General features: G+C 41.4%; 1 protein-coding gene across 1 annotated transcript in view; it reads left to right on the top strand.

Annotated features, from left to right (window-relative positions):
* LOC138666025 (C-type lectin domain family 2 member B-like) overlaps positions 1-13,746 on the top strand; it is a 119,706-nt gene that overhangs the window by 83,695 nt on the left and 22,265 nt on the right. The gene's annotated exons all lie outside the window — the stretch shown is intronic.

Below are 13,746 nucleotides of genomic sequence, written 5' to 3'. Positions count from 1 at the left end.
AGAAATGCTGGACACAGTGGGGCAGAATGGTGGACACAGTGGGGCAGAATGGTGGACACACAGGGGCAGAATGGTGGACACAGTGGGGCAGAATGCTGGACACACAGGGGCAGAAATGCTGGACACAGTGGGGCAGAAATGCTGGACACAGTGGGGCAGAATGGTGGACACACAGGGGCAGAATGGTGGACACAGTGGGGCAGAATGCTGGACACAGTGGGGCAGAAATGCTGGACACAGTGGGGCAGAAATGCTGGACACAGTGGGACAGAATGGTGGACACACAGGGGCAGAATGGTGGACACAGTGGGGCAGAATGCTGGACACAGTGACACAGGGGCAGAAATGCCGGACACAGTGGGGCAGAATGGTGGACACAGTGGGGCAGAATGCTGGACACAGTGGGGCAGAAATGTGGACACACAGGGGCAGAAATGCTGGACACAGTGGGGCAGAAATGCTGGACACAGTGGGGCAGAAATGCTGGACACAGTGGGGCAGAAATGCTGGACACAGTGGGGCAGAAATGCTGGACACAGTGGGGCAGAAATGCTGGACACAGGGGCAGAAATGCTGGACACAGTGGGACAGAATGGTGGACACACACAGGGGCAGAAATGCTGGACACACAGTGGGGCAGAATGCTGGACACAGTGGGGCAGAATGCTGGACACACAGGGGCAGAAATGCTGGACACAGTGGGGCAGAAATGCTGGACACAGTGGGGCAAAAATGCTGGACACAGGGGCAGAAATGCTGGACACAGTGGGACAGAATGGTGGACACACAGGGGCAGAAATGCTGGACACACAGTGGGGCAGAATGCTGGACACAGTGGGGCAGAATGCTGGACACACAGGGGCAGAAATGCTGGACACAGGGGCAGAAATGCTGGACACAGTGGGGCAGAATGCTGGACACACAGTGGGGCAGAATGCTGGAGACAGGGGCAGAAATGCTGGACACACAGTGGGGCAGAATGCTGGACACAGTGGGGCAGAATGCTGGACACACAGGGGCAGAAATGCTGGACACAGTGGGGCAAAAATGCTGGACACAGGGGCAGAAATGCTGGACACAGTGGGACAGAATGGTGGACACACACAGGGGCAGAAATGCTGGACACACAGTGGGGCAGAATGCTGGACACAGTGGGGCAGAATGCTGGACACACAGGGGCAGAAATGCTGGACACACAGGGGCAGAAATGCTGGACACAGGGGCAGAAATGCTGGACACAGGGGCAGAAATGCTGGACACAGTGGGGCAGAATGCTGGACACACAGTGGGGCAGAATGCTGGACACACAGTGGGGCAGAATGCTGGACACACAGTGGGGCAGAATGCTGGACACACAGTGGGGCAGAATGCTGGACACACAGTGGGGCAGAATGCTGGACACACAGTGGGGCAGAATGCTGGAGACAGGGGCAGAAATGCTGGACACAGTGACAGGGGCAGAATGCTGGACATTGGGGCAGAATGCTGGACACAGTGGGGCAGAAATGCTGGACACAGTGACAGGGGCAGAATGCTGGACACAGTGACAGGTGCAGAATGCTGGACACAGGGGCAGACTGTGAGACCCAGGGGCAGAATGTGAGACACGGGGCAGAATGGAGATACGGGGCATGATTGGAGACACGGGGCAGGATGAAAGACATGGGGGCATGACTGGAGGCAGATGGGGCAGGATTGGAGACAGATGGGGCAGAATGGAGACACAGGGGGCATGATTGGAGACAAGTGTCAGGATTGCAGACATGGGGGCATGGTTGGAGACATAGGGGGCAGAATGGAGACATGGGGCATGATTGGAGACACTGGGGGCAGAATTGGAGACAGATCGTGCAGGATCATGGGGCAGGATGGATATGATGGAGACAGATGGGGCAGGATGGAGAGATCACATGGGGCGATCATATGGGGCAGGATAAGGAGATCATATGGGGCAGAATGGATACTCATGAGGGCAGGATGGGAGAATATCTGGCTGACGCCAGGAATGAGACACACGGGGCCAGGCTGGGTGATATTATTAATACCACAGGGGCTAATTTAGGGATATTATTACTGCAGTGATGTATTTATTTTATTTTTTGAGTATACTGTTTTAAATGGGGGGCGGTCCTGTTACTGTATAGAGTGATACTATGTCGCCTTCTTCATGTGGTGTAATGTAGAAGTTGTGAAAAATTAAGTAATGTATTCTACAAGCGGAGCTCGAGATAACTGTGTTATTTCCTGCAGAGAGAAGTCCTGGCTGGATGAAATGATGGCGGTCTGTGCTGGATGAAAGATGAAGGACTTCACCTAGAGACGTCACTGGTGAGTCAGTGTGTTACCTATACACTGACACTATACACTGTATACAGAGCTCCTGTGTATAATTTCACTAGTGATCACTATATTATCTGTACACAGACACTGCATACTAAGTACAGATCTCCTGTGTATAATGGCACTTATGGTGATAGTATGGTGCTTTTTAAAAAATTACTGATCAGAATTGTAGTATTCAGTCACTATGTGGTGGTAATATGTGGTCTGGACATGGTGTTGTGGTATTTGTTCCTTGTATGTGATATTATTCGATCACTGTGGTGGTAATATGTGGTCTGGTCATGGTGTTGTGGTATTTGTTCCTTGTATGTGATATTATTCGATCACTGTGGTGGTAATATGTCATCTGGTCATGGTGTTGTGGTATTTGTTCCTTCTATGTGATATTATTGGGCATTTTAAAAATTGAAAAATAAATAAAAATATACCTAAATTGTATTGCATATTTTAACAAATATTTAATAGGTTACAGCAGAGTAGGGCCCGGCCAAAAGTGTCTACCGTGTTATGGTGGCGGCTTAAAAAATCTTTTGGCCAAAACAAAAGCTGCCGGCTATATGTGTGATCTGGTGATGGGAACTGTTAATGTGTGATTGGTGAGAAGTGGAGTTTTTCCAAGAGAGAGCGGTGGGACTGTGGACAGTTCGAGGGGTGGAGCCTGGAGGCGGGGCTGGGGTGGAGCCTGGACGGAGTCTCAAGGGGGCCCCGAAAATTTTGCCAGTATGGGGCCCCGAAATTTCTAGTGGCAGCCCTGGTAACAATACAATGAGTAATCATACGAAAAATAATAGTAGGTCAAATAGTGAAGACACGGATGATGAGACAACACTACAGGCACCGAGAAATCATAAGTAATTGGGTGACAAAATTATTGCACATAATAAATAAATATATATCTCCGAATATTGGTCATGGGAAGAAAAAAAAACCCTCAATGTAATATTGTGGTATTACCACTAGATGGCGCCCCCGTGTGATTGTGCATAAAGTGCATGTTGTAAATGGGACCAGAAACAGCGTAATAAGGAGGTGAAATAATACCGACATCAGTAAGGAGGAGTATAGATTAAGGGTGGAGTAAGGGAACAGACTCACTGTATCCTGGCCACGAACGGGGACTTTTCTAAACCTCTCCTGACAAACTTACACATCTATATGGAAGATACATGGGCAGGTAATTACCAGCGTGAATGCATGCATATATGTGGGGTGTACTCATTTTTGCATCAACTAATTTGAGTAAATCTGAAGATTTTCTATTGAAAGTTGCATTATTAACCTTACTTTCATGTTATGCGTTAAAAAAAAAAGTTTGTCAAAAGTTTGGAAATTGTTCTTGCATTCAATGAGATATTACATTTCAAAGGGGTGTACTCATTCAGAGCCGTCTAGTACGGAGGACCTGACTCCAGTCGCTGCTGCAAGAGCTAAAAAACGAAGCTCCGCCCCACACACCCACACCCGGGACGTGTGATGCATGCACACGACACATTTCAGGAAGGGGTTAAAAAGTGGGTGGGAAAGTCCTAGAAGTTACCAAGACAAGTGGGTTTAAGGATAGATTTATAATGGCGGATGATGTAAAAGATCGGAGAAGTGTTATATAGGTGCGCTAAAAGCTCCTTCAAAAACTCCCCATAGACAGAGAATTCCCAGAAAAAGTTTCAACTAGGAAAAACTTGTTGTTTTTGACCGCCGCAAAAAATTCCGTCAAAAATTACCTAACCAAGGAACTTCAATCAGGTGTCGACCACAGATCATTCAATGGAATGAGGAAGCGACACATAGAAATAACAAAGGAAATATAATAAAAAAAAGAAAATATAAGAGCTGTAAAATCATCAAAGGAATATGTTATGGTTCTTGTAATGTAAAGATATAAAAACAATCTGCGTCATTGAGAGAGCTCCATATTTTTGTTTCCTCTAAATAACTAATTATAACTCCAACACTCATACATGCCATCAGATTTTCGTCCCAGTGCTGTCCGCGAAAAAAGCTGAATCGCATTCGGTCCAATATTATTCAATGGGGCGGTGCAGATGATGATTCTTTTTACTGATCGAACCTGCGTGTGAAACAAAAAAATAAAAAAATCGCAGCATTGAGTAGTTTCTTCCGTAAATCATATGAGACTTACCTGTTCAAGTCTGAGTCTTAATAAAAAAAAACGGATGCGATACGGAGCCACGGTATAATATCTGATGGTTAAGGATACATTGCAGTTCTGTAACACGGGAAACTATTGATGATTAATTATCTGCTGGTGTAAAAAACAAACTGTACGCGGATAACAAGCGAGAAAAAAATTGTCCAACTTTTCTGGATGAAAATCTGAGCTTTTTTTATACACTTGTGTGAAACTTGCCTTAATATCAGAAACAATGGCGCAGTTAAGGGTTAGGAGGGCTCACGACTTTGAGTGATCTACGGAGACACAGAAAGGTCTAAACCTGCTCTACATTAAACCCTTATTTTTTTGACCGGGGGGGGGAGGGGGAAGGGAAGGTGGAGGGGACATGTTTTCATTATTGTGCTGAATCTAAATGGGTTTTGATATCTCAATGCCTGTTAAGTTTCAATAACATTCTAATGTTTGGTTTCTGTATTGGTATTTTTATCTGTCACAATCGTGTCACGTCCCCCTGGAAGATTTGGAGTTAGACGGTCACGTCGGGTAATGAATCGCAAATCTTCTTTAGACATGGTGTGATTTGTGTCACATATTAAATGGATTCTGTTTCCTCTTGTGCTGAAGAGGTTAATGACCCTTTCTGTGCTGGTCAGAAACATACAGCTCCATTTCAGCTGCTTCTGATCTGGTCATTACCTCTTCCTATAAAAACTGGTCAGATCTTGTTATCCCTCCTGGTGAAAGATTCATCTTCCTGTGCTGAATGCTAAAGCTAAGAGTCGTTGTAGTAGTTATCATCTCTGGTTTGCTGTAGTATGTGTATATTTATCTCCTGGTCCCTTTTCCCATTTAGTTTATTCCTATCCTCCTCCTTATTTTTGGTTAGTAGTTTTGTATGATTGAGGTTTTCTGTTACCCCTGTTTTGTCTTTGTGTCTTATTTACCTTATATTTCTGTCCTAGGCCTCGTAGGGTGGGGGAGGGAACAGATCAGGGTCTAACAGGGGCATAGTAAGGACGGAGACCCGGGCTTCTCTACCTTCAAGAGTACCCCGGGACTGGGATAGTAGCAGTGTCAGACTGGGGTGCCAAGGGCCCACAAGTAACATTGATTTTGGGGGCCCACTTTTCACCTGCACACAAATATTATATGACCCTGGTTCACAAATTTGCCAATATCTCTATATAATAATAAACTGGGCAGTTTGGTTAATGAATGATGAGATGCTGCTTTTTTCTGTACAGAATGAATCAAGAGAATTAGGACAAGTACTGCCCATACAACAAAGTTGGGGGCCCAGATCTACACAAAGGCACAAAGGGGCTTCCGCTGTTCCGCTATGGGCCAGTGCGAGCCTGGATAGTAGGGTCCCAGTTCCAGAGACAGTTTGAGGCCCCGCTTTCTTACCAAAGACCATCACAGCATGTCATAATCTATCTCTATATACAGAACTTTTATTCTTATCTATGCTTGAGTCAGTTTTCTCTGGATTATAAATCCTGTCTTTCACCTGAACCTATCTTGATCAGATGAACTGAACCCTGGTAATATCTACTTCCCCCACTAGGGGACGGTATTGCTCCTATATTGTGTTCTATTAACCCTTTCTCGGGTTTGGTGTTATAATCTGATCTCATACATTTTTGCTCTTTGTGAGCTATATTTCCATCTTCTTACTAGATACAGTATTATGCACTGTCGTGCCTTGTACAGCAGTGGATCACAGCAGCGGTATAACTACAGCAGGTACAGGGTTTGCAATCACACCCCGGCCCTGGAGGCTAAGGGGCCCAAAAAGCCCCTTTGGCTTATATGAAAATACAATTGCTATTAAATACTTTAAATAAAAAAAAAAAATCATGAGCGTTTCATCCAGAAAAGTGGGACGATCTTTTTCTCGTTTACCATCCGTAGACAATCCGTTTTTTGTTTTTTTTTACAGCAGCTGTTCATCATTTACAGTTTCCCATGTTACACAATTGCAATGTATCTGTAACAATTGGATTCTATACTGTGGCTCCGGACGGCATCCGATTATTGTTTGATTATCAGTGGCACTCAGTTACACAATCTAGGTTTTTTATAAATGAGGAAAAACCCTTGAGTCATATAGAAGCTATATTGGATAAAGAAATGATAGTGAAAGTAAGCAAGCAGGAAATGTGCCGTCATTCAATGAGACCATGGGCTCAGGGATGGAAGCAAAGATCAGGGGGGAAGAAGCTGCGCTGACCTGCAGAGTAGGACTGGGAGCTGGGGACGACCCACCAAAGATACCGGCTGTCCGGGTGCTCAGTAAGTGGTCGCCTATATATGATAGTAATGGTCAGATCCAGCCCCGAGACATCTGCCTTATAGGGGGGAGACCTTCCTGCTTAGTTTCTGGGAACAGTTAAGCCCGAGCCTTACACTATGGCCGGTCCGAACAACGAAAGCAATTGTTATCATCCACCTCTCGTGTCTCCCCTTTTCCTCATAGTCTGTAATCTTGCGAGCAGCAGGGCCCTCATTCCTCCTGGTATCTGTTTTGATCTGTGTGTTCATAGCTGTGCTGTAATGTCTTTTATTCTCTGTACAAGTCCTCTCTAAAATGTAAAGCGCTGCGGAATATGTCGGCGATATAGAAATGCAATTATTATTATTTAAAATATTAACGCGTTGAAAGGTGTTTTATTGTGATGTGGGTCACAGTGGTGGGCTGTGTGCTGTGTAGGGCGGTGGGAACATGTCAGTTCCGTATGCGGGGTCCACATAGTGCAGATTGCAATGCTGTTCTGTGTCCAAACCTTCAGTACAAATTGTGTGTCCCAAACCCTAGAACGTAGCACCTCCATTGCACAGCTTTCCTTTAGAGGGCGCTGTGTGTCTGATACTACTAGTGGGCACTGTGTCTGATATACAGCTCTTACAAAATTAAGAGACCACCACATCAAAACCCTGTCATGGCCGCCCAATCTCCAGACCTGAACCCCATTGAAAACCTCTGGAATGTAATCAGGAGGAAGATGGAGAGTCACAAGCCAGAAGCAGCGTGATAGACTGGTGGAAAGCATGCCAGGACGCAGGAAAGCTGTGATTAAAAATCATGGTTATTCCACAAAATATTGATTTCTGAATTCTTCCTGAGGTAAAACATTAGTATTGTTGTTTCCAAATGATTATGAACTTGGTTTCTTTGAATTATTTGAGGTGTGAAGGCACCGGATTTTGTTTTTTGTTTTTGAATTTTGACCATTTCTCCTTTTCAGAAAAAAAATACAAAATTTATTGCTTGGAACTTCGGAGACATGTTGTCAGAAGTTTATAGAATAAGGCTATGTGCACACGATGCGGATTTTGCTGCGGATCCGCAGCAGTTTCCCATGAGTTTACAGTACAATGTAAACCTATGGGAAACAGATAACGCTGTGCACATGCTGCGGAAAAAAACGCGCGGAAACGCAGCGGTTTACATTCCGCAGCATGTCAATTCTTTCTGCGGATTCCGCAGCGGTTTTACACCTGCTCCAATAGAAAACCGCAGGTGTAAAACCGCAGTGGAATCTGCACAAAAAACGCGGTAAATCCGCGATAAGTCTGCAGCAAAAACGCAGTTTTTGCCCTGCAGATTTATCAAATCCGCTGCGGAAAAATCCGCAGTGGACCAGTCTACGTGTGCACATACCCTAAAAGAGGGACGGACTAAACTGCATATTGGGATGATGGGATGATGGGCTGCAATACTAGACTCCACCACTAGATGGCAGCACATTTTACACATGCAGCCCAGGAAATGACTTCTTGTAATATAGCAAGAAGGGAATTCAATGGAAATACTTAAATGAATCAGAACATCCACAGGGCTGGATTAAAGTTTAATAATAGAACCAGGGAAAAAAGATTGTAACTATATGGGATTATGTGTAGAATATCAGGTTACACACGCCTGGTGATATATCTCATCAACATCTCATAGGAATATGGGTATATCTATTGTTCTGTATGGGGATTATGGGTGAAATATCACAAATACACATGTCCAGGAACATATTTCATCTACTTCTGATAGGAATATGGGTATAACTATTGTTCTGTATGGGGATTATGGGTGAAATATCACAAATACACATGCTCAGGAACATATTTCATCTACTTCTGATAGGAATATGGGTATATCTATTGTTCTGTATGGGGATTATGGGTGAAATATCACAAATACACATGTCCAGGAACATACTTCATCTACTTCTGATAGGAATATGGGTATAACTATTGTTCTGTATGGGGATTATGGGTGAAATATCACAAATACACATGCCCAGGAACATACTTCATCTACTTCTGATAGGAATATGGGTATAATTATTGTTCTGTATGGGGATTATGGGTGAAATATCACAAATACACATGCCCAGGAACATACTTCATCTACTTCTGATAGGAATATGGGTATATCTATTGTTCTGTATGGGGATTATGGGTGAAATATCACAAATACACATGCCCAGGAACATACTTCATCTACTTCTGATAGGAATATGGGTATAATTATTGTTCTGTATGGGGATTATGGGTGAAATATCACAAATACACATGCTCAGGAACATACTTCATCTACTTCTGATAGGAATATGGGTATATCTATTGTTCTGTATGGGGATTATGGGTGAAATATCACAAATACACATGCTCAGGAACATATTTCATCTACTTCTGATAGGAATATGGGTATATCTATTGTTCTGTATGGGGATTATGGGTGAAATATCACAAATACACATGCTCAGGAACATACTTCATCTACTTCTGATAGGAATATGGGTATATCTATTGTTCTGTATGGGGATTATGGGTGAAATATCACAAATACACATGCTCAGGAACATATTTCATCTACTTCTGATAGGAATATGGGTATATCTATTGTTCTGTATGGGGATTATGGGTGAAATATCACAAATACACATGCTCAGGAACATACTTCATCTACTTCTGATAGGAATATGGGTATAATTATTGTTCTGTATGGGGATTATGGGTGAAATATCACAAATACACATGCTCAGGAACATATTTCATCTACTTCTGATAGGAATATGGGTATATCTATTGTTCTGTATGGGGATTATGGGTGAAATATCACAAATACACATGCTCAGGAACATACTTCATCTACTTCTGATAGGAATATGGGTATAATTATTGTTCTGTATGGGGATTATGGGTGAAATATCACAAATACACATGCTCAGGAACATACTTCATCTACTTCTGATAGGAATATGGGTATATCTATTGTTCTGTATGGGGATTATGGGTGAAATATCACAAATACACATGCTCAGGAAGATATTTCATCTACTTCTGATAGGAATATGGGTATATCTATTGTTCTGTATGGGGATTATGGGTGAAATATCACAAATACACATGCTCAGGAACATATTTCATCTACTTCTGATAGGAATATGGGTATAATTATTGTTCTGTATGGGGATTATGGGTGAAATATCACAAATACACATGCCCAGGAACATACTTCATCTACTTCTGATAGGAATATGGGTATAATTATTGTTCTGTATGGGGATTATGGGTGAAATATCACAAATACACATGCCCAGGAACATACTTCATCTACTTCTGATAGGAATATGGGTATAATTATTGTTCTGTATGGGGATTATGGGTGAAATATCACAAATACACATGCCCAGGAACATACTTCATCTACTTCTGATAGGAATATGGGTATAATGGTTATTTGTGGGTATTATAGGTGATATATCATGAATACACATGCCCAGTGTCATATTCGATCAATTCCTGGTAAAAACACGTATGTGTACAATTATTGTTTTATATGTTGATTATTGGTAAAATATGATGAAACATTTCATTAACTTTCGGTAAGAATATGGGTATATTTATTATTCTATATGGGGTTGTGGTCAGAATGCTATGGATATACAGATCCTGTAACCTATTTGCATCTGACAGGATTACATGTCCATTGAGTTCTCCCACCCCTGGGAGATGTGAGCCCTGGCATCATAGGTCTTTGACCCAGTGTTCCCACCTCCTTATTAGGCCGGCCATGTCATAGAGATGAGCAGTCTTGCACCATACTTCTTGCTTATATACCTATATTATTCTCAATACATTGTTCTTTATAGGATGTTGGATTTTTTTGCAGGATTTTATTGGTTACTTAGGTTTGTTGACATCAATAACTTTTAATGGAGATATATAGAATTTTTTTTAAATAACTTATAAAATAATAGGTTTTATCTTAACAAAAATATTTGGAAATGGAACATGTATTTTAGTGTATACTGGTCTCTAGGTTAATACGAAGGCCATCATAACAAATCCAACAAAATAGCTTTCATGGAACAATAAATGATCCTGCTTACGTTCACATGTCTGATATAGGACTCGGTATTGCTTCTTCGTCAGTAGGCAAGGCATTATTGAGTCTTATGTGCCTGTTTTCCATCCAGGTTCACTTGAATAGGAATGGAAACTTTCATATTGTTCCCCGCTATACAGGGCAGATTTTTTTTTTTTTTTTGTGTGGCTGTTTCTGTGCTGCCACTATCATCCTCTATCACCTATAATACCCACAAAGAACCATTATACCCATATTCCTATCAGAAGTAGATGAGATATGTTCCTGAGCATGTGTATTTGTGATATTTCACCCATAATCCCCATACAGAACAATAATTATACCCATATTCCTATCAGAAGTAGATGAAGTATGTTCCTGGGCATGTGTATTTGTGATATTTCACCCATAATCCCCATACAGATCAATAATTATACCCATATTCCTATCAGAAGTAGATGAAGTATGTTCCTGGGCATGTGTATTTCTGATATTTCACCCATAATCCCCATACAGAACAATAATTATACCCATATTCCTATCAGAAGTAGATGAAGTATGTTCCTGGACATGTGTATTTGTGATATTTCACCCATAATCCCCATACAGAACAATAATTATACCCATATTCCTATCAGAAGTAGATGAAGTATGTTCCTGGGCATGTGTATTTGTGATATTTCACCCATAATCCCCATACAGAACAATAATTATACCCATATTCCTATCAGAAGTAGATGAAGTATGTTCCTGGGCATGTGTATTTCTGATATTTCACCCATAATCCCCATACAGAACAATAATTATACCCATATTCCTATCAGAAGTAGATGAAGTATGTTCCTGGACATGTGTATTTGTGATATTTCACCCATAATCCCCATACAGAACAATAATTATACCCATATTCCTATCAGAAGTAGATGAAGTATGTTCCTGGGCATGTGTATTTGTGATATTTCACCCATAATCCCCATACAGAACAATAATTTTACCCATATTCCTATCAGAAGTAGATGAAGTATGTTCCTGGGCATGTGTATTTGTGATATTTCACCCATAATCCCCATACAGAACAATAGATATACCCATATTCCTATCAGAAGTAGATGAAGTATGTTCCTGGACATGTGTATTTGTGATATTTCACCCATAATCCCCATACAGAACAATAATTATACCCATATTCCTATCAGAAGTAGATGAAGTATGTTCCTGGGCATGTGTATTTGTGATATTTCACCCATAATCCCCATACAGAACAATAGATATACCCATATTCCTATCAGAAGTAGATGAAGTATGTTCCTGGGCATGTGTATTTGTGATATTTCACCCATAATCCCCATACAGAACAATAGTTATACCCATATTCCTATCAGAAGTAGATGAAGTATGTTCCTGGGCATGTGTATTTGTGATATTTCACCCATAATCCCCATACAGAACAATAATTTTACCCATATTCCTATCAGAAGTAGATGAAGTATGTTCCTGGGCATGTGTATTTGTGATATTTCATCCATAATCCCCATACAGAACAATAGATATACCCATATTCCTATCAGAAGTAGATGAAGTATGTTCCTGGGCATGTGTATTTGTGATATTTCACCCATAATCCCCATACAGAACAATAATTTTACCCATATTCCTATCAGAAGTAGATGAAGTATGTTCCTGGGCATGTGTATTTGTGATATTTCACCCATAATCCCCATACAGAACAATAGATATACCCATATTCCTATCAGAAGTAGATGAAGTATGTTCCTGGACATGTGTATTTGTGATATTTCACCCATAATCCCCATACAGAACAATAATTATACCCATATTCCTATCAGAAGTAGATGAAGTATGTTCCTGGGCATGTGTATTTGTGATATTTCACCCATAATCCCCATACAGAACAATAGATATACCCATATTCCTATCAGAAGTAGATGAAGTATGTTCCTGGGCATGTGTATTTGTGATATTTCACCCATAATCCCCATACAGAACAATAGTTATACCCATATTCCTATCAGAAGTAGATGAAGTATGTTCCTGGGCATGTGTATTTGTGATATTTCACCCATAATCCCCATACAGAACAATAATTTTACCCATATTCCTATCAGAAGTAGATGAAGTATGTTCCTGGGCATGTGTATTTGTGATATTTCACCCATAATCCCCATACAGAACAATAGATATACCCATATTCCTATCAGAAGTAGATGAAGTATGTTCCTGGACATGTGTATTTGTGATATTTCACCCATAATCCCCATACAGAACAATAGATATACCCATATTCCCTTCTTCCTATATTACAAGAAGTCATTTCCTGGGCTGCATTTGTAAAATGTGCTGCCATCTAGTGGTGGAGTCTAGTATTGCAGCCCATCATCCCATCATCCCATCATCCCAATATGCAGTTTAGTCCGTCCCCCTAAAAGAACAATTTACATTTTGGGCTGTGTGCACACGTTCTGGATTTTTTGCATTTTTTTCACTATAAAAACGCGATAAAACAGTGAAAAAAAAAAACGCATCCATTAAGCATCCTATTAATAGAATGCAATCCGCAATTTTTGTGCACATGTTGCATTTTTTTCCGCGAAAAAAATGCATCGCGGTTAAAAACGCAGCATGTTCATTAATTTTGCGGATTTTTTGCGGATTTCCCGCTATTTAATGCATTGGGTAGCACAAAAACGGCGAGAAAAACACGCGAAAAAAACATGTGGATTTCCTGCATAAAAAGTCCAGTTTTGTTAAGGAAATTTCTGCAAAGAATCCTGACGTGTGCACATAGCCTAACTCAAAAATATACCTATAAAGAGAAAAATCTCTTAATTTTTGCCAGAGCTGTATATAACAAGACACAGTCTGTCAGGAACGTTCCAGC

The sequence above is a fragment of the Ranitomeya imitator genome, chromosome 2 (genome assembly GCF_032444005.1).
Source record: "Ranitomeya imitator isolate aRanImi1 chromosome 2, aRanImi1.pri, whole genome shotgun sequence".
Classification (NCBI taxonomy): Eukaryota; Metazoa; Chordata; class Amphibia; order Anura; family Dendrobatidae; genus Ranitomeya; species Ranitomeya imitator.
This window is presented reverse-complemented; position numbering and strand designations above follow the sequence as displayed.